A 26,036-nucleotide genomic window follows, 5' to 3' on the forward strand; every position below is an offset into this window, starting at 1 on the left:
GTGAAGATGAGAGTTGCTTCCAAAGCTAAAAGGAAAGTCAAACAAATAGAAGACTGAGATATTCTATTGGTCAAGCTGGATTCTTTGATATCAGCCTGTCAGAGGTGACAGTGGAGGCTTCCTTGACTCCCTGTGACCAGGGCTGTATTCAGCTGGGTAAAGACAACTCTGTCCAACCAGCTTTCATGAGCCCTCTCACCTCTGGACTCTTCCAGGGAAGAAGCTAATATAGACCTCTCTTGGATAGAATGGGCAGCATCCACACTGCACATTTAAGTGATGGAAGTCTGCAGATCCTCTTGTTTTTTTTAATGGAGGTACTGAGATTGAACCCAGGACCTGATGCCTGCTAAGCAGGGACCCTACCACTGAGCTATACCTGCCCCCTTAGATCCATTTTTCATCACAAACCTTTTGATAGTTCCACAGCTACCCCTGAAGTTTGCCCAGCCATGCCCCTCTCTCAGGCCTGATGCTCCAGCTGAACAATGCAGTGAGAAGTGCTCTAGCAGCCCCTGCACTGCTGAGAACCAGACAGGTGTGTTCTTTTGAGCCAGGGAAGTAGATCTTCCAGCTCATGGGAGCTGGGACTGTCTAGGACCACTTTCCCTGAATATTTTGCAAATGTAAGGCAAAGACTCTGAAATCCAAGTTCTAGAAGATATCAAGAAGAGACAACTAGGGGGAAAAAAAGAAAGACAAGTGACCAAGACTGCTGCATAAACATAGACTTGGTAGGATGTCACTGGTTCCCAAGACAGGATCATTATTCCACTGATTTTCATCTGGGCTGAAGGCCCTCTATTGGATTGTGAAGACATCTTGGATGAGCTGAATAGCCTGGGTATCTTCCTTGCCTTTTGCTAGGTTTCAACTTGAGAAACAGAGAAGAGGGAGGATGGTTGCTGTGTAGTGTGTGTGTGAGAGAGAACGATGAGGATGTGAAAGAAAGGAACTCTGCAACTAACATCTGAGATTTGCCACCAGTCAGAATAACATTAGTTAATGCACCTAATGCATTGTCCTGGGAAATCCTGTGAAACAATTTCAACCTGATAGCTTCTTAGATGCCCAGACCTGTATTTCATATTCCTCAGTTCCTAACCAAAGAAGGGAAGTACCTGGTGGGCCTGCAGGTAGTCTGGACCAACAATCAGAAGGATCTTGAGTTTGGTGCCAGCTCTGACATTCTCGGTATAATCTATCTTTCATCTGATCCCTCTTGGATCCCCTGGACATGCCGAAAATAATCTTGACAGTTTCAGCTGTATTAGCTGAGAGAATGGAAATTTGGAGAGCAAGAACCAGACCACAGCAATCTGTTGGCCACAATGAACCACGCTGCAGACTGCCCTCAGTGCAATCCAAGTTACCATTTATTACTAGCTAACTCTTCCCGGTGGATGACCCGCTGACTGTGACCTAACACTTCACCAGACTGGTGGGAACAGATGGTCTAACATGATGAGAGAATTACAAGAGTTTCAAGGCTGGAACTCCTTCATTCTATGAATAAGAAAACTGAGCCCCAGGGAGGAAAATATTAATTTGTCCACATTTCTGCTTCTGCAATTAGATTACAAGAATCTCGAGGATCAGGACTGTATATATATATATATGGGTTTTTTTGGTAATATTCCTCTTTTTTATTGAAGTATAGTTGATTCACCATGTTGTGCTAGTTTCTGGTGTACAGCATAGTGATTCAGTTATACATATATATTCTTTTCCATTGTAGGTTATTACAAGTTATTGAATATAGTTCCCTGTGCCATCAGTAGGACCTTGCTGTTTATTTATTTTATGTATAGTAGTTTACATCTGCTAATCCCAAACTCTTAATTTATCCATCCCCTCTACCCCTACTTTCCCCTTTGGTAACCATAAGTTTGTTTTCTATGCCTGTGAATTTGTCTCTGTTTTGTAAATAAGTTCATTTGTGTCATTTTTTAGATTCTACATGTAAGTGGTATCTTTTGGTATTTGTTCTCTGTCTGACTTACTTCACTTAATATAATAATCTCTAGGTCCATCCATGTTACTGCAAATGGCATTATTTCATTCTTTTTTATGGCCCTGAAGTATTCCCTTGTATAGATATATACAACATCTTCTTTATCCAGTCATCAAGGGACATTAAGGTTGTTTCTGTGTCTTGGCTATTGTAAATAGTGCTGCTGTGAACACTGGGAAGCATGTGTCTTTTTAAATGAGAGTTTTCTCCAGATATATGCCCAGGAGTGGGATTGCTGTATCATATGTTAAGTCTATTTTTAGTTTTTTAAGGAACCTCCATACTGTTCTCCACAGTGGCTGCACCAGTTAACATTCCCACCAAAAGTGTAGGAGGATTCACTTTTCTCCACATCCTCTCCAGCATTTATTGTTTGTGGACTTTTTAATGATGGCCACTCTGACTGTGTGAGGTGATGCCTCATTGTAGTTTTGATTTGCATTTCTCTGATAATTAGTGATATTGAGCATTTTTTTCATGTACCTATTGGCCATTTGTATGTCTTCTTTGGAGAAATGTGTTTGGCTCATTTTTTGATTGGGTGGTTTGTTTTGTTGTTGTTGAGTTGTTTGTATATTTTGGAAATTAAGCCCTTGTCAAGGACTATATTTTTGAAGCCTCAAAGCCTAGCAAAGGGCTTGGCCATTGCAAGATGCTCAATAAATGTTTGTGAAAGGGAGAAAGGGAGGGAGGGAGGAAGGGAAGGGGACTTGCTCAAGGTCACACAGGCCTTAGTGGCAGAGCTGGGCCTCCCCCACAAGCCTCTCTCCCTCTCAGCATTGCAAGCTCTAGTCAGTACCCTAAGCAAGTCAGGCTGGCTACTCTGTTGCCCAGAAAGTATCACTGATACCAGATCCCAAGGCATCTGCTATTCCACAGTAGGGTGCTCCCCTGGTCTGTGACATGAACTTTATCGGAGAAGCCAAGCCTGCCTTTGTCCCAGCTCCCCTGCTGGAGGGGGTAGGCCTGAGCTGTCAACTTAAGCTGTTATCTCTGGCTAGGCAGGACCCAGGGCTGGAGCCAAAGGAGGTCCAAGAGCAAGGGCCCCAGGGTGCACCCCAGGGCGCAGGCAGGATACAGCCTAGCAAGGCATCCAGGCAAAGGGGTGGCAGAATTCTGGAAAAGTCAGTGAGGCAAGACCTCAGAAACCAAGATCCAGAGATCAGAAGGGACTTTCCCAAACTCACCCACTATCAGGGGTGGAGATGGATTAGAGGCAGGGGTGGTGATGGATTAGGCTCAGATGGAAAGGAAGAAACGGAGCCAGAGCAAGTCTCCGAGGAAATATGGTGCAGCTGCAGATTCTGTTTATAAGGTGGCAGCAGCCTCACCCAAGGCATGTCAGGACTGGGAGCGGGGGGCGGGAGTAGGGGCAGGAGAAGGGGAGCTATTAAAGGAGCTGAGTTGGCAGATCGCTCTGTATTTTCTCAGACTGGCTTCATGTTCTGCCAGCCCTAGGAATCTCCTTGTCTCTGCCCCTTGCACTGGCACCTACTTTGTGGGTGAGGAGAGGCCCAGGGTTGGAAGTGACCCCCTTCTAGGCAGCCTTCAGCCTGAAGGCCCTGTCAGTGATGTCACCTTCAGTATCCAGAGAAACTCACAAGATATCCCTTGTGTTCCAGGGTTGATGCCGAACCCAGAGCTTGGTCCTTGCCTCCAGGGGTCATAAGATCTTGTTGGCAAGTGGAGTACACTTGAGACACTCAGCACGAGGCACTCCAAGGCCAGCACAGCTCTAGGTACACCCAGTGGGTGGTTCAGAAGAAGCAGAGATCCTCGCAAGTGAGTTGGCTTCTTGGAGGAGGTGAGGCTGGAATTGGAGCCCAAGTATTACACATCGGGATAGGGGCTTTGAGTAAAGTCACTGCAGCAAGAGTATGCGGGGCTTCTCGCAGGGGTGTGGGAAGGAATGTTGTTGGGGCAGCCTCAGAGTCATGGGGTGAGGGCCGGTGTTTTTCAAGCATTTTTTAGCAGCAGAATTCTTCACCCAACAAAAACTTACTCAGGTATCAACCTGCTAAAAGCAGAACTGCTCTGTCCTCTCAGCTTCCCTTTTACTCCAGGGTTAGCCCCCAGAAAAGGAATGGAGCTTTCCAGCTGGACTAGTTCAATCTTCTTATTGGACTGAGGCAAAGAAGGACGTGCTTATTGGCTATCAGGGGCTGAGGCAGGTAAGACTGAGATCTGTCCCCTCTCCTCAGCTCAGGGCTTCCACCAGCAGACCTTACTGCCTCCAGAATGGGGCTGGACTGGGGAGACCTTCCACCAGGTTAAGGGATGCAGGCTCTGCAAGATGGGGAGCCATGGAATGTGGCTGGGCAAAGGCATTCTTTCTGGCATTCCAGTGTGACAGCCTAGTTCAGACTGCAGTCTCTTGATATTTCAGTCCCCCTTGATTGAGGAGGCTAGCATGTTTGAATCATCTGAGAACTATCTCTAGCAATGCAGGGTCAAAGAAACCTGTGGAGATGGTTTGGGCTAGAGAAGTCCAGGTGTCATTGGTTCAGTATTGGTAAATAGATGAATTGTCAGTGAATAAGTTCAGTGGAATCAGTGCTTCCTTAAACTGTGGGAGAAATTGTGTCCATTCATTGGCCTAATGATGTGACTTTGATTAGGAATTCAACAATAACTGAAAAAGCCCTCAGAGAAAGACAAATACTGTGTGACATCACTTATATGTGGAATCTAAAAAATACAACAAACTAGTGAATAGAACAAAAAAGAGGCAGACTCACAAATACAGAGAACAAACTAACGGTTACCAGTGGGGAGAGGGGAGGGGGAGGGGCAATGCAGGGACAGGGGAGTAAGAAATATAAACTATTAGGTATAAAATAAACTACAAGGATGTATTTCACAACAGGGGGAATATACTCAATATTTTATAGTAACTATAAATAGAGTATAACCTTTAATAATTGTGAATCACCATATTGTACACCTGTAACTTGTATAATACTGGACAACAACTATACTTCAATTAAAAAAAATACACTTAAAGACCTAAAATGATAGGTAAAAATAAATAGATACACAAATAAGCCGCATCTTGAACTCACAAATAATGCAAAGAACTGATAAATTTCTTTGGAAGCTAGACTTCTGTCTTCCTTGATGATTTGTCTTGGTCAAGCCATCTTCCCCTAGGACTCTACCAGTTTTTCATCACAAGTCTTAGTTTCAGTTACCTTGTGGCTGAGAAAGCGTGCTGGGATTTGGAGTGAAGTGAAACATCTAAAGTGTGTAGCACATTTCTATCTTTCTTTCTTCCTTCCTTCCTTTCTTTCTTTCACTCTTCCTTCTTCCTTCCTTCCTCCCTCCCTCCCTCTTTCTTTCTTCCTTCCTCCCTTCCTCCTTCTTTTTCCTCCCTCCCTCTTTCTTTCTTTCTTCCTTCCTCCCTATTTCTTTCTTCTTTCCTTCCTCCCTCCCTCTCTTTCCTTCTTTCTTCCTTCCTACCTCTCTCCTTTTTTCCTTCTTCCTTCCCTGCCTTTCTTTCTTCCTTCTTCCCTCCCTCCTTTTTTCCTTCTTCCTTCCCTGCCTTTCTTTCTTCCTTCTTCCCTCCCTCCTTCTCTCTTCCTTCCTCCCTGCCTCCTTTTTCTTCCCTCCCTTCTTTCCTCCTTTCTTTCTTTCTTCTTTCTTTCTTCCTTTCTTCCTTTCTCTCTCCCTCTTTCCCTCCCTCTCTCTCCCTCCCTCCCTCCCTCCCTTGCTTCCTTCCTGTCTTTTTCTTTTATATGACCAAACTGAGAAATGCTTGTTGGAGAAAAGCAGTCCTGAGGTCTCAGAAAAACCACCCCTCTGCTCTCACCCAGAAGAGTTGCTCTGTCAAGTCCTGACTCCCCCAGCACCACCCAGGACAGTACACAGTGGAGCGCTGTATAGTTTGTAAAGAGCTTTTGTGTCTATTCTCTCATTTAAGCCTCATAAAATTGCTGTGAGGCAGGCCAGCAGGCTTTCTCCTATTTTAGAGATGGTAAAAGCAAGAGTTAGAGGGGCAAGGAGACTTGTTCAAGATGGTGTCACTAGTTAGTATTTATTCAACAGATATTCATTGTTTTATTTATACTGCTTTGTGGATGATATTAGTTATTACAGCATGGAGCCAGATCTGCTGACTGGCTACTCAGGACTCTTCAGCTACACCAGGCTCTTTCTCCTAAGGATATAAATAAAAATGGATTTTCCACTGGAAACAGGTCAAATGACTTATTACAGCTGTAGACAATTCAGAGGGACCTGGTAAATCCTAAATGAGTCATGCTTCATTTGAATAACAAACCAGAGGCACTCTGAAGCCTGCAGCGTAAAGAAATAGAATTACACAGTTGCAGGAAACTCAATTATTGAGACCAGTGGCTTTTAAACATTTTTAAAACATAAAAACCATTCTTAAAATTCAGGCAGCTCAATGAGAAAGCCTATCAAAGCAGTATCTTTATAGAACTTGCAGCCTTACTTAATATCTCTGGAAAACTCTCTTATTTATAGATGAGGAGACAGGCCTAGAGGCACAGGGAGAGGTCTCTTGGAGGATCAGTGAGCTGGAGCTGGAACCTGAAGCCAGCAGTATTCCCACTGAAGGGTCCCCGTGCAGAATAAGCTGATTGGCCCAACTCACTTTTTGGTCATAATCCTTCAGTGCTCCCTATATTACTAACACACCCAATCATTTCAAAACTCCTTAGCTCAAGCTAGTCCCTCTTCTCAGAATGTATTTCTGCCTGTGAAACTTGCATTTTTTCCCTATAGACCTGGATCAAGCGGATCTCCCCTCCCCTATGAAGTTTCCTTAAGAGTCATAGTGAGAGAGACTCACTGTGTCCCTCTAGAACCTTTGGTGACACTCTTAGGACGTTCTGCTTTGGTCTTAGAGCCATTTGAGGCTTAACCCCACTCCTGAGATTTCATCCTTTTTGAGGACAAAGGCCTCTTCCCAGAACCTAATACAGTGTCTTTCTTCCAGCTTTAAAATACTATGATGCTATGATCTCAAAAGATGTTACTCTAAAATAGAGGGTTTTTTAAAAATGAAATTGTACAGAATCAGTCTCATTTTTGAACATTCAGGCCCTGGCTAGATTCTTTTAAAGCTGAGCAAAGTTCCTTCCATCTTGTCCTCTTCCTCATTCTCAAGCATTTAACATGTAGCTCCACATAAACACTGTCTAACCTTGACCCATGCCTGTGAAACCAACACAGTGGCTGCCTTCAGAGGCACTGGTCCAAGGAGGTGGACTGGCCTGGACCCCATCCTGGCCCTGCCATTATCCTCGGCAAGCCACGTCCTCCCTCAGAGCTCCTGCCCTCTCAGCCACTACGTGTGCTCACTCCTCTGCGAGGAGCTGAAGACAGATGCACGTAGAAGCATTTCTAAACTGCAGGCTGACTTGGCCAGCTTATTGAAATCAGTGGGGGGAAAAAAACTAAAGTCAGTATCTAAGATTTTAAAAATTGTGTAATACCAAATAACCCATTTATCTGAATGTTCTCTTTCTAGTGGATGCTGTGGCATTATAGAGTTACAGGCTTCCTGCTACTTATGGGTCACCCCAAGGCCCTCGAAGCTATTGCTCTGGAAATCAGCACACTACTATTCTACTGACTCCAGTTGAAAATATTCATTCATCCCCCAAATATTTCCTGAGCATCTACTGTGCCAGGCTGTGATGGGTTGAATTGTGCCCCTCAAAAAAGATATGCTGAAGTCCTAGCCCCTAGTATCTGTGAAAGTGACCTTATTTGGAAATCAAGTCTGTAAATATAATCAAGTTAAGATGAGGTCATCCTAAAGGAAGGTGAGCCCTACTCCAACATGACTGGTGTCCTTATAAGAAGAGAAGAGAAACAGACAGACCCAGAGGGAGGGGTGCCATGTAAAAACGGAGGCAGAGATTGGAGTTATGCTGCCACAGACAATGGCATCTGGAAGCTAGAAGAGACAAGGAAAGTTCCTGTCCTAGGGGTTTTGGAGGGAGCATGGCCCTACCAAGACCTTGGTTTTGGATATCCAGCCTCCAGAACTGTGAGATAATACACTTCTGTTGTTTTAAGCCACTTACTTTGTGGTACTTTGTTATGGCAGCCTTAGGAAACTAATACATTGACATATTGGGCATCTAGCAGAGACTAAGACATAGAACTTATATTTTGATGAAGAAGTCATGACAATAAACATAGGTGAATAAATATGAAAACGGCAGATTCAGGTACTAAAGGGATTAAACAGGGTCTTGTATCACTTTAGTTCTTACTTCAAGGAAGAGAGGTCTATTGTGGGGTAGGTGGGCTGGAACCAGATCATACAGGGCCTTGGGATGTTGTATGGGGAAAGGAATTGTCGTGGAGCCAGAGTGGCTGTGGATAGAGCTATGTAGGTTGTTCAAATGAATGATGGTGGCCTGGAAGAAAAGGGTGGCAATGGAGGTGATTCGAGATATCTCATGACGGTAGAATCAAAAGATCTTCCTGATGGATTGGCTGAGGGAATCAAGGATGAATCTATATTTTTGGTTTAAGCCGAAACCATTTGTTTTGGGATAGATGGTGAGGTCTTTTATGGAAATGAGGAAGATTAGGGGAGGCACATGTTGGGGGTGAGAGGGAGGGAGTTCAGTTAGTTTTGAGATGCTTATTAAACATCTTTGTGGAGATGCAAGCAAATCATTGGCTATGTGACTTCAGTGGCAAGAGGGCCCCCAAATCCAAGGTCCTTCTTTCTGGAGATCTTTCCAAATCCCAAGGCCTCTAGTGAGAATGGAGAGAGTTTCTTTTTTTCCCTCTTGGAAGGCTTCTCTTTGTCCAGGGTTATAGATAAGCATATGCATTCTGGGTGGCCTTGAATAAACCTCTAATGCCAAGAAACTTGCTAAGTTGCATGGAAGTTTTCAAACTCCTTCACAAAGTATTTTGTGCTTCAAAAGCTTCCTGCAGTGTTTTTAGAGCCATGTCTAGCTTCATCTGCAGAGTCAGATCTCTTGGGGCTTCGAGAATAAACTGGGTGGAAAGGTTGGGGGAAGCGATAGGTGACCCTGGACAGTATTCCCAGCACTCCGGGCTCCAAGCTGCTTGGCCAGTTAAGAAAGCAGAAGAAACCTCTGGCTTTGCACAGACCCACTTCCTGCACAAAGAGCTTGGGGAAGAAAAAAGATAGAGAGCCAGAAAGGCCTGCACTCTGGGCAGGCTGAGCCTCACCCGAAGGAGCTGACTCAGAACCAGCAGCTGCTCGCCCTGGGAGCCGCCATCCTCGGCACAGTCAGAGATCAGTTAAAACAGGCCACTCTGGTTTGCTCGCCCCGCACCAGTCCCTCCAGGGGACTTCCTTTCACTTTCAACTTCCTCCAAAGACTTCTTTGCTGCCTAATTAACTTGGAGCCCAGTGACCTGCGAAGGAGGAGGCGGCTGCAAGGAGGGAGGAGCCTTTGCACCAGGAGCCTAAGACTTGTTTTGGCAACCCCAGCACCATTCCTGGGACTCTCAGTGAGTCACTGTACTCCCTGGACCTTCAGTTCCCCAACTATGAAGCAGACAGATAGTGATTATCCACCTGTCCATCCTGTGCTCCGGGGTCATCCTGAGAGTGAAGAGAGACTGTGCGTGGCCATGCTCCGTTAGTACTTTCTCTGACATACAGCATATACAGTATGGCAAAGCATGTATTTTTAACCCATCTTAAAAGTAATCCTAAAAGAAAAAAATGGCAATAATTATTTTCTAGTTGTAAAATGATTTAGAGGGGAAGAAATCAATAAGACAGAAACTCCTGAAGTTTCTCGCAGTTGACACCACCTCTCCCTGGCCCCAGGGACCCAGAGGGGGATCTGTAACTGGCTACAACAAAGGGTTCCAGGATCCTCTCAGGGAGGCTTGCGAGATAGAGCAAAAAAATATGGGATGTCCACTTAAATTGGAATTTCAGATAAACAACACATTATGTTTTAGTATAAGTATGTTCCAAATACTTACATTAAAAATTATTCATTGTTTATATGAAATTCCAATTTAACTGGGCATCTTAGATTTTATCCAGCAGCTCTATGGGATGCCTGGACCATATCAAGCAGAGGATTCAGCAGGTGTAGAAAGCCACTTGGATGTCCCATGTGCCTCACCCATGTCCCCAGGGGAGAGCCCTGCCTTCAACAGAGGGTCTCTTTACCCTTCAAGCAATTTGGATTAAGGAAGTGGTCTGTCTTTACTAACTCAATACATATGTTTGAGGGCTTCCTATGTGCAAAAGGGCACTGTTTAAATGTGCAAGACAATAAATCTAGTCACTAGGGACTTAAAGCTCAGAGACTGTTGGAGGAAGGAGAGGAGACCAGACTCAAAGGAGACAACAAGGTGAAAGGTGAGGACAGTGTGCTGGGGAGGGAGACTGAGGAGAATGCAAGGGTCAGGGGCTTCCCATCCCCCAGCACAGCTTCTTTCCCTACTGACTGGGCGCTTGGGATCCATGTCTGTCATGTCCTTTGGTAACTCCTCCCTGCAAAGTCCCCACACTGGAGTCACTAATAGGCTTCAGACACAGGCTTTTTCAATGAGGCGAAGAGAAGCAACGAAAGAACATTACCTCAGGCAACGCCTCCTCTGAGGGAAGCAAAGTTGAGATTCTCTGCTGCAACTTGTCATTAACAACACCAAACGTGCACAAAAAGGAGAAAGCAAAGAAAACTAGCCACTGACCCTGCTGTATTCCCGCCTCAGGAGACACTTGTCTGGGCCCACAGTACCTCCTTCCTTCCCTCCCTTCCTGCCTTTTCTCATTATTTCCTGACCAACTACTTACTCACAGAGGAGAATTAGCCGGAGTCCCACTAATAAGATGCTTACAATCAGAGGTAAGAAAGTAAAGACAGGGAAAGGACTGAGGCCTGAGAGATCATGCCCAACTGGGATATCTGGGAAGGCTTCCTGGAGGAGCTAGCATTTTGTTGTGAGTCCTGAAGAACACATAGGATTTGGACATAGAGATGGGGGTAAAGAGGTCACATTACAAGCAGAGGAAAGAGAGTGAGGCAAAGAACAGAGGTGGTGAAGCCCAGAACATAAGAAGAAAGTGGTGGTCAGGATGATTTCAGACCATCCTGAGGTAGGTCTCAGGGTTCAAACTAGGAGCTCAAGGGAAAGCAAAGTTTGCATTGTCCTGGGATGCTCAGAGAAACGTTCTGACCCACTTGTTTACCTGTTTTTCTCTTTCCCCTCACTTGAGCACATCTTTCTCTGTTGGAGCCTCATTTATAATTCAGGCAACCTCCTTCAGAGGGAGCAGGTGTTTCTCTGGGATGAAACACCTTGAGAAGCAGAATGTACAAGTGGGGGAAAAAAAAAACCAAACATGTCACAGCAGAGCCAGGCAGAGAGAAGCTTGGGTCACAGCAAGGGCAAAAGGAAGAGGAAGCTTGTTGGCATGCAGTGACAAGGCAGCCAAAGACAGCATCATTCCCTCCCCACCCACTTCTGAAAATCTGGATTAACTTTACCCTCCTTCAACCCCTCTGTCCAGGATCCCATCTCTAGAATGCCTCTTAGAGTCTCAACACCTCTTCCTTCAAGATGTCCCTTTGAAAATGCTCACATCCTTATGAAGGATGATCTACCCTGGGTTCCTTAGAGAGCAGAGCCTGAGGTAAATGCTTAAGTATCTGCTTTATTAGGGGGTGCAACCCCATGGAGTGGAAGGAAGGGAAAAGCAGAGTAAAGCTGAGGGAGAGTCAATAGAAGGGCATGTTTCCAAACTGGCCACAACTTGTACAAACCACGACTGCTTGTTTTACGAGACCATCTTCTGAGAGGCCATATGACAAACATATACAACATTCCTTCTCAGTCGGTCGGAAGAGGAAGAGAGAAGAGTGTATCTGCCAACTCTCATCTCTTATTGGAGACGTTTGGCCCATGGGCATGAGTTCCTCTACTCTTCCACGCTGCGCATGCGCGAGCACCAGGTGGTCCACAAGGCACTTTACTTGTCAGGGTCAACAGGGAAGCCCTGTCCCCATGATGGTGGTGAATGGAGTGGCCTTCAGGAGAGGCGCTGTGGGGTCGGGCTGAGGTGAAAGTTGTTGGGGCCCACACAGAGCAGGTCACTGCAGTGAAGACCAGGGCTGAAACAAGTGGCCTTTGGAGAGGCCAAAGAGATTCTGGAGTTGCCTAAGCGGTACCTGGTTCAGGGATGATCCTTCTTATTATTAGCAGCTGTCGCCATGTTACCAGTTAGCTCTTTAGCAGGTTCCTGCCTGCTGGCAACCCCTGAGAACTGGAGCTGGCCTCGGATTGGACATGGCTGTGGGTACAGATGCTGGGGTCAGGGTGGGCATCAGGCAAGCTCATTTCCCCAACCTCGGTCCTGGGTTGGGGTGTGGCTGTGATGCAAATTACCCCGAAAGCCCATTTTGGGCTGCTCACCTGCCACTGGGATGCAGGCCCCCAGAGGACCTCAGCAAGCAAATACAATCCCAAAGACAAGACATTAAAGGGACTCCTGAGGACCCAGCATTATTAATGGCCTATTCAAGTCGAAGGAAATCAATAGCTATTTAGAAAAGGCTTTGGGGAAGAAAGTAGTTTCGATTAAGAAAAAGGAAAACCAAATACTTGCTTTCCCTGAGGGTGAGAAAATGAGTCAGGATTTCCCCCAGACTGCAGTGTTTCCATAAACTTTTGACTGACACCTGCCAAGAAGGAGGGTCTGTGTGTGTGTGAGTAGAAGTGATAGACTAGATTGATTTCTTAATCTGGTTTTTCCCTTACCCATCCAGAGATTCCAAATTCCAAAAGAGAAAATTGCATAGTTTTCTAAAACACATTAGTACTCTCTTTCCCAAAGCACTCAGGAAAATGAAAACAGCTCTTAAAGCTTTAGAGGACATATCTGAAATGCTGTGTACTTCTAGCTTGGCAGTAAAAGTAAAAACAAGCCCAGATTCCATTTGAACGGTACAGTGTTTATCTAATACTTTTCTCCAGGAGCTGCAGGCTCTGCTGGATGTAAATACTCTCTTCTTTCCCCTAAGGGAAATAGGTGGTCAGCATTATCGGCTCAGTTTGGCAGCTAGAGAAGCAAAGCATGTGATGGGGGAATGATTTGTCCAAAAGAACACAGTGACAGCATTAGACATAGCTGTTCTCCACTTTCTGTCATCTTGATTAAATTGCTGTTTCAGACTAGAAATTATCGTTAAGACTCTATATTAAGCACCTTACTGTAAAGGAGAGGAAAAGTGGTACCACAGATCACAGAGGGCTGTCCCTTCAGGTCTGGAAATTTGTCTTTGCTCTCATCCTTTTTCCCTCATCCTGCAGGACTGAAGCTGAGAGCTCATCTGTGGCTGACAGGCCAGCACTCTGCTAATTTGGCAAAGGACTTTCCTGGGCCTCCCAGGACCTTTATCTAAAATCAGGGTAATGGCATTCACCCCAGTGGCTTATGTCATGACCTGATGGTACTTGAGTTTAGTTCCCCTTTGTTAAGGGCCTTCTATGTGCTCTCCTGAGCAGGACACTGAGTGGCCATGTGAGGTTGCACTTGGCAGAGGCAGAAGAGAGAACCATTTGGGGCTGACTCCAGTGACTTTGGCCCCTCAGGTATGGTAGGCCTGCAGGGAAGCCACAGGGCCTATGGGATTCTGTTACCAGTGGCTGGGCGCAGGGGAAGGCAGCGCTGTCCTGTGGACAGCTATCTCAGCTTTGTTTCCAATCCCAGAGCCATCACTTACAGTTGGTGGTCCTGGGGAGGTGAACTTTGCTGAACTGGGCCTCATTTGTTAAATGAAGATAATGATCTCTACCTCAGAGTGCGGAGATTAAATTGTATAATATCTGTAATCCTGGTACGCAAGAGGCACTCAGTAATTCCAGTCATTGTCATGACTGGTTAGTCCCAGTGTCTCTAGGTGATCCTGTTTCATTAGACTAGAAGCTATGCTTCCCTGTTTCCCATGTCACTCCTGTTTAGGCTTGTGTCTGTCATGGAGGTCCACAGGTGGAAAATTACAGGCATTCTGGAGCTTGCCTCAAAGCACATCCACTGTTCCCACAAGAAAAGCAGGGAGCTTCCAGACTGGAGGGCCCAGGCCCCCCATCAGCAGGGTTGGGTGGAGTGGTGTTTGAACACACTTGTTTTTCTTTGTAGGTTTCTTCGGAAATCTGAAAAGGCAGAGCCCATTACTAGTGAGACAGTCTTTTTCATCTCTGTCTTCCCCATCAACTGTCATCTGTCGTTAGGTTTGGGGTGGGAGAAGGGGATCAGATCTCCAGGGACTCAGGATCTGCTCCCAGATTTCCTAACTGGGAAGAATTCCTTTAAAAAAAATGTTGGGGGTCAGACAACCAACATGGTTCCTAGAAAAGCTGCACGGCTACCCTCCCTTCTTCTCCTGTTCCTTCCCACTGCTCCAGCAGCTGCGGTTTGGCTGCTGGCACAGCAGACCTTGACATTGACAGACAAGCCCCACCTCCTCTCCCACAGCCCATTCCCATGGGGCTGCTTTGATGGAAAGGTACAGCCTTGTGCCATTTGTGCTCTTGCACAGGCCACACCTGGCCCCAAGACTGGGTGAAACACACATTACAGATGTGCGTGGTTTGTACAGGAGAGTGAGTAATAAGTCTTTGCCTTCCACTGGTGTTATGGAGATTTTCTGTGGCCTTTTACATGAGATACTGAGTGTTGCCTTCCTATAGGCTGAATCATGTCCTGTCCCCCCCCACCTCCTTAAATTCATATGTTGAAGTCCTAACCTGTGGTACCTCAGAATGTGACTGTATTTGGAGATAAGACCTTTAAAGAGGTAATTACTGTAAAATGAGGTCATATGGATGGGACCTCATCCAATATGAATAGAATCCTTATAAGAAGAGGAAATTTGGGCACAGACAGGTACAGAGAAAAGACCATGTGAAAACATGGGGAGAAGTTGCCCACCTACAGGCCAAGAAGAGAGGCTTCAGGACAAACCAACCCTGCTAACACCTTGATCTTGGATTTTCAGCCTCCAGAACTGAGGAAATAAATTTCTGTTGTTTAAGCCACCCAGTCTGCGGTCCTTTGTTATAGCCGCCCTAACAAATTGTACTTCCCATTTAGGTACTGTCAAGTTTTGTAGTCTCTTGTTTTTAATTGGGAGTCTTTCTTTTTCTTGAGTTTGAGGGATAGATTCAAATGGAGCTTGTTTTATTGATGAGTAAGATTTATTAGAAACCACCTCCTGAAACTCTTGGCAGATTTAGAAAAAGGACAAAATGCAAGCCCATGCTCTCCAGTGCCAGTACATTTGTACCATTGATCCTAAACTGTAGAGAAAATCAGAGAAGATGGATCTATTTGTATTGACACAAAAGGCTGTAAGTTTATGAGATTTGTCCTGCCAAGCAGTGCCAGGGAAAATGAGCAATTATGATAGCAAGTTCTTCATCTTAAAAACTGATTTAAAAGCATCATTAGAGAACTTGATATTTGTTTCACTTAAAAGGCTCTTTTTAAATAAGAAAAATGTTTCTGCCAGTTATAATTCCAGGTAACCTAATACAGTATGTTCTGAGCTTCAGTTTTTTCCTTCAGTTGTTGATAATTTGATAAACCTTTATTACATTTGTAGCTCTTTCTGGGGCCAGAAAATTCTAGAATTTGTTTTATAATAGTAACTTCCTTTTGAATAGCACTTTCAAAGAAATCTCATAACAACTCTGTGAGGCAATACACGTATCATTCATTACTAATAACTAGCATTTGTGTAGTTTTCTCTGTTATAAATCACATTCATATACACCATCTTTTTTAATTGCCAGAGAAGTTAAATGAATTGGTTGAAGTTACATAGCAATCTTTTAATGTTGAGCTGGGGTTAGAACCCAAGTCAGAACTGTTCTCATGAGATTAATATTTTTTCTTCACAAATAGGCTTAGAATTTGACTCTAAAAGTCCCGGAACAAATTTCTTCCAGTCCTTCCAGGCCCAGTTCAGATGCCACCTCTTTTGTGCAGATTCCCCAGATACAACACAGAACTAATCGCTCCTTCATCTGCAGCCCCAAAGTGCTTTCTCGGGCCCTTCCTCGGAGCTCTCGCCCCATATTAGGTGCTTATATTTTGGTTTCCTGTGTACCCATCTTATCATCCCAATAGACTGAGCTCTGTGAGGCTGAGAGGAGGACTTATTAGCCCACTCACTTGATGCACAACCGACAGCATTCAACACATGTTCTGGGCGTGAAGATGAGTTGATTTCACATGCCCCATATGTCAGGTTCAGAGGCGCTCCAATTGGGAGTTTGTTGTTTTTCACAGTATATGGGAACATAGGCACCTCATCCAAAAGAACTAGATACATTTTTCCTGATGGAGGAATGCCTAATTCACACTACCCCACACCCAGACTAATGCCACCTTCCTGCTACTCCCCAGCTGCTTCTTTACTTTGATTTCTTCATTATGTTGTTTTTCCCTTGGGTAAGTTTCAGTGCTTCTAACTACCCATCCTACTGCCTGTGCCCTCCTGCCCCCAGCCCTGGTCCACAAACCTGGAGTGAACCCCAAGAGCAAAGTGGCCTTCAAAATGCAGACCCTTTGACCTTCAAATTCCAACCTGAGACCATTGAGGAGCCAGGGGCAGCAAAAACTTGGTGGGTGTGGAGACCTGTTAATGAAGTTTACCATTCTATTAATATCTCAGGAATGGTACTACTGATATGATACTCTTTAGAAAAATTTTCAGTTCAAAATTTTTCAGGATGGTGGAAAATAACTCACAATGAACCATTTCAGTTGCTGAATATTGTTTATAAAGATTTTCCATCACTGGTTTTCCTGTAGTCTTTGAGTTCTCTAAAGGTGTTAGATAAGCAGTGATAATGAAACACGCTCTAAAATCGGAACCGCTGTCACTCCTAGGACCCAGTCCCCAACCCAGATCTGACCCTCAAAATCCTTCTTTGTCCTCACCCACACCCCAGACTCCCAGTAGCTGTTTTGTTTGGGGGAAGGTTTCTTAAAACTGCAGGTTGAGCTGCCAGTTCCTCAGGCACAGGCAGACAGGAGGCTGTGCACAATTTTTCCCGGGCAATTCACTTAGAGCAAAGAGGGATCTTTTTTGAGGCTTGAGAATATCAATATGTGGCTGCTTTGCTAAAATGCTTTCTGTCTCTCACAGTCAGAGAAATCTGCTTGCCTTGAGCTAGCCTCCAGTTTCTTGTTAAGAGCTAATTTTAGAGCTAATTTGGGTTCCATTAGTATATGGTTCTGTTGCAAATCTGACATTAACATTGGCGGCTTGATGAGTAACAAAGGGAGGGAAAGCCTTTTACCCTAACTGCAGCGATGCGGGCACATATGGTGTCATTTTTCAAGGAACAGATTTTTGTCTTTCTTGCCATTTCAGAGCTGTTTCCCTCTGAAATTACCAGCTCTAATTTAATGCAGAACACGTCTGGATGTCACTGCAGAGATCTAGTTAAACTGAGAGAGCTGGCAGTTCCCATAGATTTGCAAAAAGTGTTCATTTGCACAGTATAATGCCTCCCAAGTCCATGCTCCTGGACTGGGAATCAGCCACCAGCAAATGCAGACTCTGCACTTAGAATGAGAGCCCTTTAATGGCTCTGTTTCTGAGGTTGGGGTTCTGCTTCTACAAACCCTTGTGTGGAGAGGTTAGGGCGTTTCCCATTTCACCCTATGGCCAGGTGCCCACGTGCTGGGGCCCACATAGCTTTAAATGAGATCCAGAAGTCCAACGATGGTAGTGGCAAGGAAGACTTGAAATCTGCTTGCTCATCTTAATTCAGCCCATAGCTGGCTGAATGACCCTGTTCTCGAAGGCTCAGTGCCTCATTTGTAAAACAAGGGAATTCTGAGATTCTCTGATATCTAAGCTCAATAACCTGTAATAGTAACTTGATCTAAATTTTTCATTTTTCTGAGAACTTTCATGTTTGTTATGTCCTGGGATTGTCAGGACATCCTGTGAGGCAGGCATTCCTTTTTTGTACTTGGGAAATTATGACTCAGAGAGGCGAGGAAACTTGCCCAAGGTCACACAGCTGGTAAGAGGGAGAGCTGGGACTCCAACCCTGTTGGCCTCACTCCCAGTTCAAGGCTTTCAGAAGTCAACAGATGGAATCAGAAAATAAGCTTTAAACACCACATCTTATCACTGGGTGCCATCTTCTAGAGCAGATAGCCATGCTCAACGAGCCTACATTATTCAAACTTTTCAAAGTTTAGGAAATTATATTCTTGCTTTGAGACATGCAGTATCATGAATGAGGACCCCAGAAGGGACTAAAATGTAGTAGGAAAAGTACTGGAATTGGTTCTAGTCTTGGTTCTGTCTCAAGATTTTGTGTAGCTTAAATGAGTACCTTGGCCTCTCTGAGCCTCTGTTCCTAGATGAGGCAGTTAGGTAAGATGCTGTCCTAAGTAACTTCCCTTTGGATGGGTCTATGGAGCTATGCAACAGGTTCAATGCCAAAACCAAAGAGCACAGCAGCAGGTGTAAGACCTTCAGTCAGGGAGAACCCTCTATGCCCAAGACATTCAAACTCTATGAAAACAAAATGCTCCAGGTGAAGCTGATGTAAAGAGTGAACAAAGCAAGTTATTTCTGTAAGGAAAATGCTAAAACAGGGTCACAGACTCCTGTGGGAGACAACTGAGTTAATAACAAGAGAAGCAGGCACAGTACAGGACAATAGGGAGTGATGGGGATTGCAGTAAATTGGTCAGCACTGCCTGACTAAAGGGGACAATGATCACTCAGCTCCAACCAAGTTTTGCTAGGCAGGAATGTAGATGCCGCGCAAGCAACATTCCAGCTTTTCAAGAGAATTGGAGATTTGAATATTCATGTGAAATATCCTAATTTTTAAGCATTGGAAACAAATCCAAAGAGTTAAAACCCTTTCCTGCCAAACAAAATGTGTCTGCTAGCCATATGCTGCCCAAGAGCCCCAGTGTGTTAATTCTGTGCTAATATCTGAGTTAGTTGGTGTCTAGCTTTGCCTTAAACAATTCCAGAGGGCCTGTTTCCTGGCCTTACTTGGGAGCACCCTGCAGTAGTGACCTGCCTGTATCATTTCAAGTCAACAATAATTTTCATCACACAAATCCCATTTTCCTGTCTACAGCCTTTGAGGCTGGACCCCTGACAGAGGCCAGCATGCACGCCCAGTTCCCACTCTGCCTGCCTGAAAATAACCTGCTCCAGAAAGACAAACAACAGTGGAAGGGGAAAAGTGTGATTTGGCCTTGCTTAGTAGGGTAAAACAGATGAGGTTATTTTTTTTCTTGACATCATTTCTACTTTATTGGATCACATAACCATTTTTATTGTTAATTTGGGTACAAATTAATTGCTGTACAAATAAACGAAAACACAGATGAATGCCCTCACCATTACTTGAAACATAAATGGCAATTACTCGGCTTTGTAATCCAATGAAGTGAATATTAGTACAGCCATTGTGCATCCATTGGCCCCACTCACTGCTAATGGGAAAAGTGGATGTCTCTGGAGAGCCCCTAACAACCTGAGCAAATCTGGGAGGAAGGTGTTGCCGGCTCCAGAGCCTCCGTGTCTGCCTGTCTCCTTCCAAGTGTGATTGAGTAAACGTATTAGAGGATTTGATAATATTTTCATGTCCCATTTTTGCTTCTGAAGGATTTCTTATCATACCGGTAGTTCTGTATGTATTTTTCTCTTCAGAGCCACATATGAAATGTCAGTCCTGGAAAGCACATTAGAGAGACTCCCCCAGCCTATGTGTGAGGGCCTTCCTATATACGCCCAAATCCCAGTACTGGCCCATTAGGGTCCTGATCACTCTGGGCTGGAACTGTCTAGTTATGTGGCTGAGTCTCCCCAAAATGGACTACAAGCATCTTGAAAGCAGGGACAGCATCTTACCCATCTTTGTGCCCTTACTCGGGGCAAGGCACCTGGTACTGATGTGAGCAGTGATGCTCAGAAATAAACAAAAACAAAAGCTTACCGAGTCCCTCATTTTATCTGTCTGCAGCACCTTCTCCGTGTATCCTCTCTACACAGGTACCACATGAGTAATTTCCTCCTTTGTGTCACAGACTTCTGTAATTTCCTGCCTAATTTTGTCATTGTTCCTGTAACAGTGAAAGTGAAAACATCCATCTAGAAATATCTTCTTGGTTTCCATTTGCCAAATCAATCCCATCTCCCTCTACCAAATAAAATGTAGTTACTTTTTGATCAAATGAAAAGATACTTTATGAATAATGAAATTGTACTTTATAATTTTTTTAAGACAGGAGGAAAGTCCCTTAGTGGACAGCAGTCAATACCAGACTCTAGATAAAATCTAACAAATAAATTTTTTCTTGCCCTTGAGATAGTTGCACTAGAACCTGATTTGAAGTTTTTATGATAAGTTTTAGATTCTCATCACAAAGAACTGAAGGTAAAGAGTTCCACTGCTAGTTTTCTCTAAACGCTATAGCCATTTGAGAGCCTGTTTAGAATTCAGAGAATTTCTGAGTCACTTGCAGGAAATTTTCTTAGTCTTCATATTTTACATTCCAATAGAAGAGCCTGTAACTTTTCATCAAAAGTGGTTTAAAGCATCAACTGTAAGCCAATTATAATGACTTTTTTGTAGTTGTTCTTGATTTCCTTATAGAGGTTAGCTGCACAGATTTGTGTTCAATGTACTTGGTCTGTTTTCCAGTCTGTACTCTCTACAGAGCCTAGCACAGTGCCTTACAGTTGATCAAAGTTTACTGAATGATTCAATGAACAAATGAATGATCAGATGGATGTCTCTTGACCAAAGGTAACAAAATATTCATTTATCCTAGAGTTCTTCTGATGATGATGTTGACAGAACTCATAGAATTAGACTAATAGAATGTCAAAGATAAAATAACCTGGCTTGTTTTTTTTTTCACTTTTCAGATTTAGAAAGTGAGGTTCAGAGAACCCCAAGATCACTTAGCACACTTAAGAGAAATTTCAGGAAATTTTACCAAATATGAGCCCTAAGGTAAGCATAGATTTCCATGGCAACTGAATGTGGGCTTTTTCATTACTTTCTGTTCCTTTTATCTTTATGCAATTTTCATAAATTACCTGGGATTCAGAAGTATGTGAAAGATGAGTTCATTCAAGCTCTTAGATACTTGTTGGATCTCTTCATCCACTACTTATGATGGAGTGGAGTTTGGTATTGGGTGGATCAGAACCCTCAGAGGGGTCTGTAACCAATGCAAGGGGAGTGGAAAAAGCTCTGGGTCCCAAGTCAGAGGAAGGGGCCTAGGCCCCAGCTCTGCCAGCTGTAAGATCCTGAGGCAAATCAGGTCCCCAAGCCCTGCTCTCCTCCCTAAAGTAGAAATGAAAGCCCCTGTTCTACCTTTCTCACTGGCAGTTGGAAGAGCCAATGAGATAATAGATGTGAAAATGTTTTAGAAATTGTAAAGCATGCAAATGCAAGGGGTTAAGACTGTTCCCAATGTGTCCTTAGGGACAGAGTAAGCAAGCAGATCCTTTGGGACATGGAGGGTGGATGGCAACCCTGGGGTGCTGTGCCTCCCTGCTTAAGAACTAAGAAAAATGAGAAATTAACCTTCTGAGAGTCAAACTAATGGTTCCTAACTTTTCCCAGTGTAAGTCCTCCTTTTTTACAAAATATTTTGTTTTATTTATTTTTTGTTTTGTTTGGAGGGGGAGGCAATTAGGTTTATTTATTTGCTTATTTATTTTAATGGAGGTACTGGAGATTGAACCCAGGACCTCATGCATACTAAGCATGCACTCTACCACTGAGTTATATCCTTTCCCCCAAGCCCTCTTTTTTATTACCTACTCCTACATGATAATATTTGTACTTTGAGTATTTGTCAGTTAACAAAATACATATTTACAAAAGGTTTTATGAATTATGACCACTATGTAAACATTATTAATTGGTATATCATATTAATATTTTTGACAAATACTAGGACTGGACTAGAGGAAACTATGTCAACTATTCAATATTCAGGCACTCACAATTAGCTGGTTTCTCAAAAGAATTCCCTCTGCTCTCAGATCAGGGAAATCCTGCATTAAATTATAAAATATAAACATAATGAATGGATCAGAGTCAAGTAATGCAATCATGTTAAGTGGACTCTGGTCCCAGATTGAAGTCAGACTTTACTGATGACATTAATGTATCCAAAGAAACAAGGTGTTGGTTACAAGAAAATGTGGTTGCCAGTAGAAGCCAGAAGAGGTAGCTCCACCCACGTGAGCACCCTCCCAGCCCAGCCCAAGGAAGATGTGCACCGACCTAGGTCTCAGGTCCTGGTGGAACAACTCCTTATGTTCCACTCCAGGCTCGACTGGGTATCCTTGCTGCCAACTGAGGGCAGCCATACATCCTGATTGTTGTATTTCATTGCAGATGAATGTCCCAGCTTTAGATCTTATAACCATCCTAAGAGCTTGGGTAAGGTGAGACCAGTCCCAAGCAATGGCTCACAGGGCTGAACCTGGCCCTGAGGCCTGTGAGTAGCCTTGGTGCAGACACCCTCTCTGCCCTCATTAGGAGTATAGCTTTTCTTTGCATCACCCTGAGCCATGATTTCTCAGCCTCAGTACTACTGACATTTTGGGTCCAGTATTGCTTTGTTGTGGAGGGCTGGTTTGTGAATTGTAGTATGCTGGGCAGCATCCTTGGCCTCTCCCCACTATACTGCAGTAGCATCCTGCCTCTGCTCCCACCTCCCATTTGTGACAACCAAAAATGTCTGCAGACGTTACCAAATATTCCCTGGGGGGTTGGGGGCGGGACTGCCGCCTTCTCCCCCTGGCCAGTTGACAACCACTAGCATGAACCAGTCCAATCAAGTGTCTACAGGATGCAACCACATGGGGTTCCTCTCAAAGACCAACCACTCCTGATCACATTACATTCAATTTATATACAATGTCGCCTTTATCCAAAGGATGTTAGAATTCTGGAAAAATCAATTTCTAGGAGCTTGTGTTAATTTAGAAATACAGTCAAGCTCCACTTCACTATAATGCAAAGGAAATGGGGATCCTGGCAGCCGAGTGAACTGAAACTTCCCTTTCATGCCCTGGTGACTCAAGGGTCATCCTTCAGAACATCAATTGTTCCTATTGTAAAAGTGTAATAGGTATGGATTGTACTGGCCAGGGGAGTCCCCAGGAGCTGTTGATATTTTGTTGTTTTAAAAAATAAATCTTAGATTTGTTTTTGATTTCTAATCTTCCTCCTAAAAATAGTTCAAAAAAAGATATTCCAGTTACTTGAGAAATTCAGTTAGCCTTGTGCTGAGAAACTGAGGATTTTTGCTAAAACGGTTCTGGCTTTTTCTAAAGAATTCTTCCATTGGAAATCTTTTCTTTTGAGGAGAGCATTCCCACCCCAGTGACACCCCTCAGCAGTGTAGCGTCTATCACTCCTCCTACTTAGAAAGAAATTTCCACCTGGTTCCATTCAGGAGTGAGGTTTTCCCTGTTCGCCTCATTCCTACTTCTGGCCCCTAAGGCCACCATTTGCTGTTCTACGTCTTACAAGCACCCAGGGCTGGTACCAATAGGGACCCACACTGATCCCCACACTGAATGCCCTCTGACCTGCTCTCTTCTTCCCACCACCCTCTCCCCCACCTCAAGGACTCAGGTGTTTTCACTCTTCCCATCTGGGCCCAGCTGCCTCTCCCTGCTTCTCCAAGCTCGGTTCTGTCTAGTCTTTGGGAGAGGAAAATCTGGCTCTGCAGGCATTCTCTGAGCCATTGTGTCTAAACCCTGGCTCTGTGGTTTCTGTGAGTGTGGGTTTTTCTTTTCAGTTATATACATATTATTTTCAGATTATTTTCCATTATAGATTATTATAAAATATTAAATATAGTTCCCTGTGTTACACAGTAAATACTTGTTGCTTATCTTTTTAATGTTAACTATTATATTTTAAATATCCAAATGTTTTATTTTGTTTTCTTTTTATTTTTATTATATCTTGTTCTTATTCTATAGACAGATTATCCTCTACTATCTCTCTAAATTTATTAAATATATGTAGCTTTTTAAAGTTTTTCTCCATTTCCAGTATAATCTCCTTTCTTCTTTCCAAACAGTCCCCTCTACTTCATTTTTCCTATTGCTTTTTCTCCTTTTTTTTTTTGGTGGGGGGGAAGTAATTAGGTTTATTTATTTATTTTTATAGGAGGTACTGGAGATTGTACCCAGGACCTTGTGCATGCTAAGCATGCACTCCACCACTCCCCCCCTGTTGCTTATCTATTTTGTGCTAATTTCATACTCTTAATTTATCCCTCCCCCTCCCTTTCCCTTTTTGGTAACCGTAAGTTTGATTTCTATGTCTGTAAGTCTGTTTCTGTTTTGTATAAAGATTCATTTGCATTACTTTTAGATTCTATATATGTGATATCATACTATATTTGTCTTTCTCTGCCTGACTTACTTCACTTAGTGTGATATTCTCTAGATTCCTTCACGTTGCTGCAAATGGCATGATTTCATTCTTTTTCATGGCTGAGTAATATTCGATTATATATATGTGTGTGTGTATATATACACATACACACACACCACATCATCTTTATTCATTCATCTGTTGATGGGCACTTGGCTTGTTTCTATGTCTTGGCTATTGTAAGTAGTGTTGCTATGAACATTGGGATGCATGTATCTTTTTGAACTAGAGTCTTCATCTTTTCTGGATATATGCTGAAGAGTGGGATTGCTGGATCATATGGATAATATGGTAACTCTATTTTCAGTTTTTTATGGAATTGCCATACTGTTTTCCATAGTGGTTGCACCAATTTACATTCCCACCAACAGTATAGGAGGGTTTCCTTTTCTCCACACCCTCTCCAGCATCTATTATTTGTAGACTTTTTGATTATAGCCATTCTGACTGGTGTAAGATAATACCTCATTGTGGTTTTGATTTGCATTTCTCTAATAATTAGTGATGTTGAGAATATTTTTATGCACCTGTTGGCATCTCTGGTTTTTTGTTTTTTGTTTTTTTTTTTGGAAAAATGTCCTTTTAGGGCTTCTACCCATTTTTGATTGGGTTGTTTGTTTTTTTGATATTGAGTTGTATGAGCATATGTATTTCTGTCAGTGTGGACTGGAATGCCCCTGGGTACCAGTGAGAAGCAGAGGAAAAAGAAAATATACAGGTTAACGCTTGGAAATATAATCCTATCTTGTGTCTTACCAACCCAGTAAGACAGAAATGAAGACGGAAAGGGGTAATGATCAAGGCAGCCCTGCACAGGAAGCCTCTTCCCATGTGAGCTATGTAGAGTCTCAGGATGGCAGGGTCCTTGAACTCCATCTTTTAGTCTTTTCCTACTGGGGAAAAGAAAAAATCCTGCTTGGGGTTAAAGAGAGCCTTTTTGGGGGCCCTGGGACATAAAGGCAGAGCTTCTGAGCTTGAGACCCTGCAAATCACCCCAGTGAGAAGCCTGCTGGGAGGAGGAGTGCTTCCCAGAGCTCACATGCAGGCAGGCTAGCCCCCATTCAAGGACACCTCTCTAGTGAGAGAAGGGGACCCTAACACCACGGCAGCTGCTCTCCACCTGGCCAAGGCATCCATTACAAGCAGGAGAAGCAGGGAACCTGGTCCTACTGTGAGGCAAGAGGTAATATAAATGCTCACCTGACAAGTGCCATTCTCTCTTTCCACAGCAGGGTGGGCTGGGTGCCAGCACAGATACCCTGCAGCTGCTGCTCACCCTATAGTGCGTTTGTGCACGAAAGAGAGTCTTTGGGCAGAAAAGCCCTACCAGGGCACCTGACACTTTGAGTGAAGCACCCGTGGTTCACTGAAGCTCAGCTGGGTGCCTAATGACTGACACAAGCTGCATGGTCTTTTTTGCTATGGCTTTGCTCCCAAGGGTACTGTTTACCTTCAATGAGAAATAAGGGGACCAAATTTATTAAGGCTACTGGGTGCCAGATACACACACACACAATCCCATTTAATCATCTCAACAATTATGTGAGTAGGAATT

This window comes from Camelus dromedarius, chromosome 2, assembly GCF_036321535.1.
Source record: "Camelus dromedarius isolate mCamDro1 chromosome 2, mCamDro1.pat, whole genome shotgun sequence".
In the NCBI taxonomy this organism is placed as follows: Eukaryota; Metazoa; Chordata; class Mammalia; order Artiodactyla; family Camelidae; genus Camelus; species Camelus dromedarius.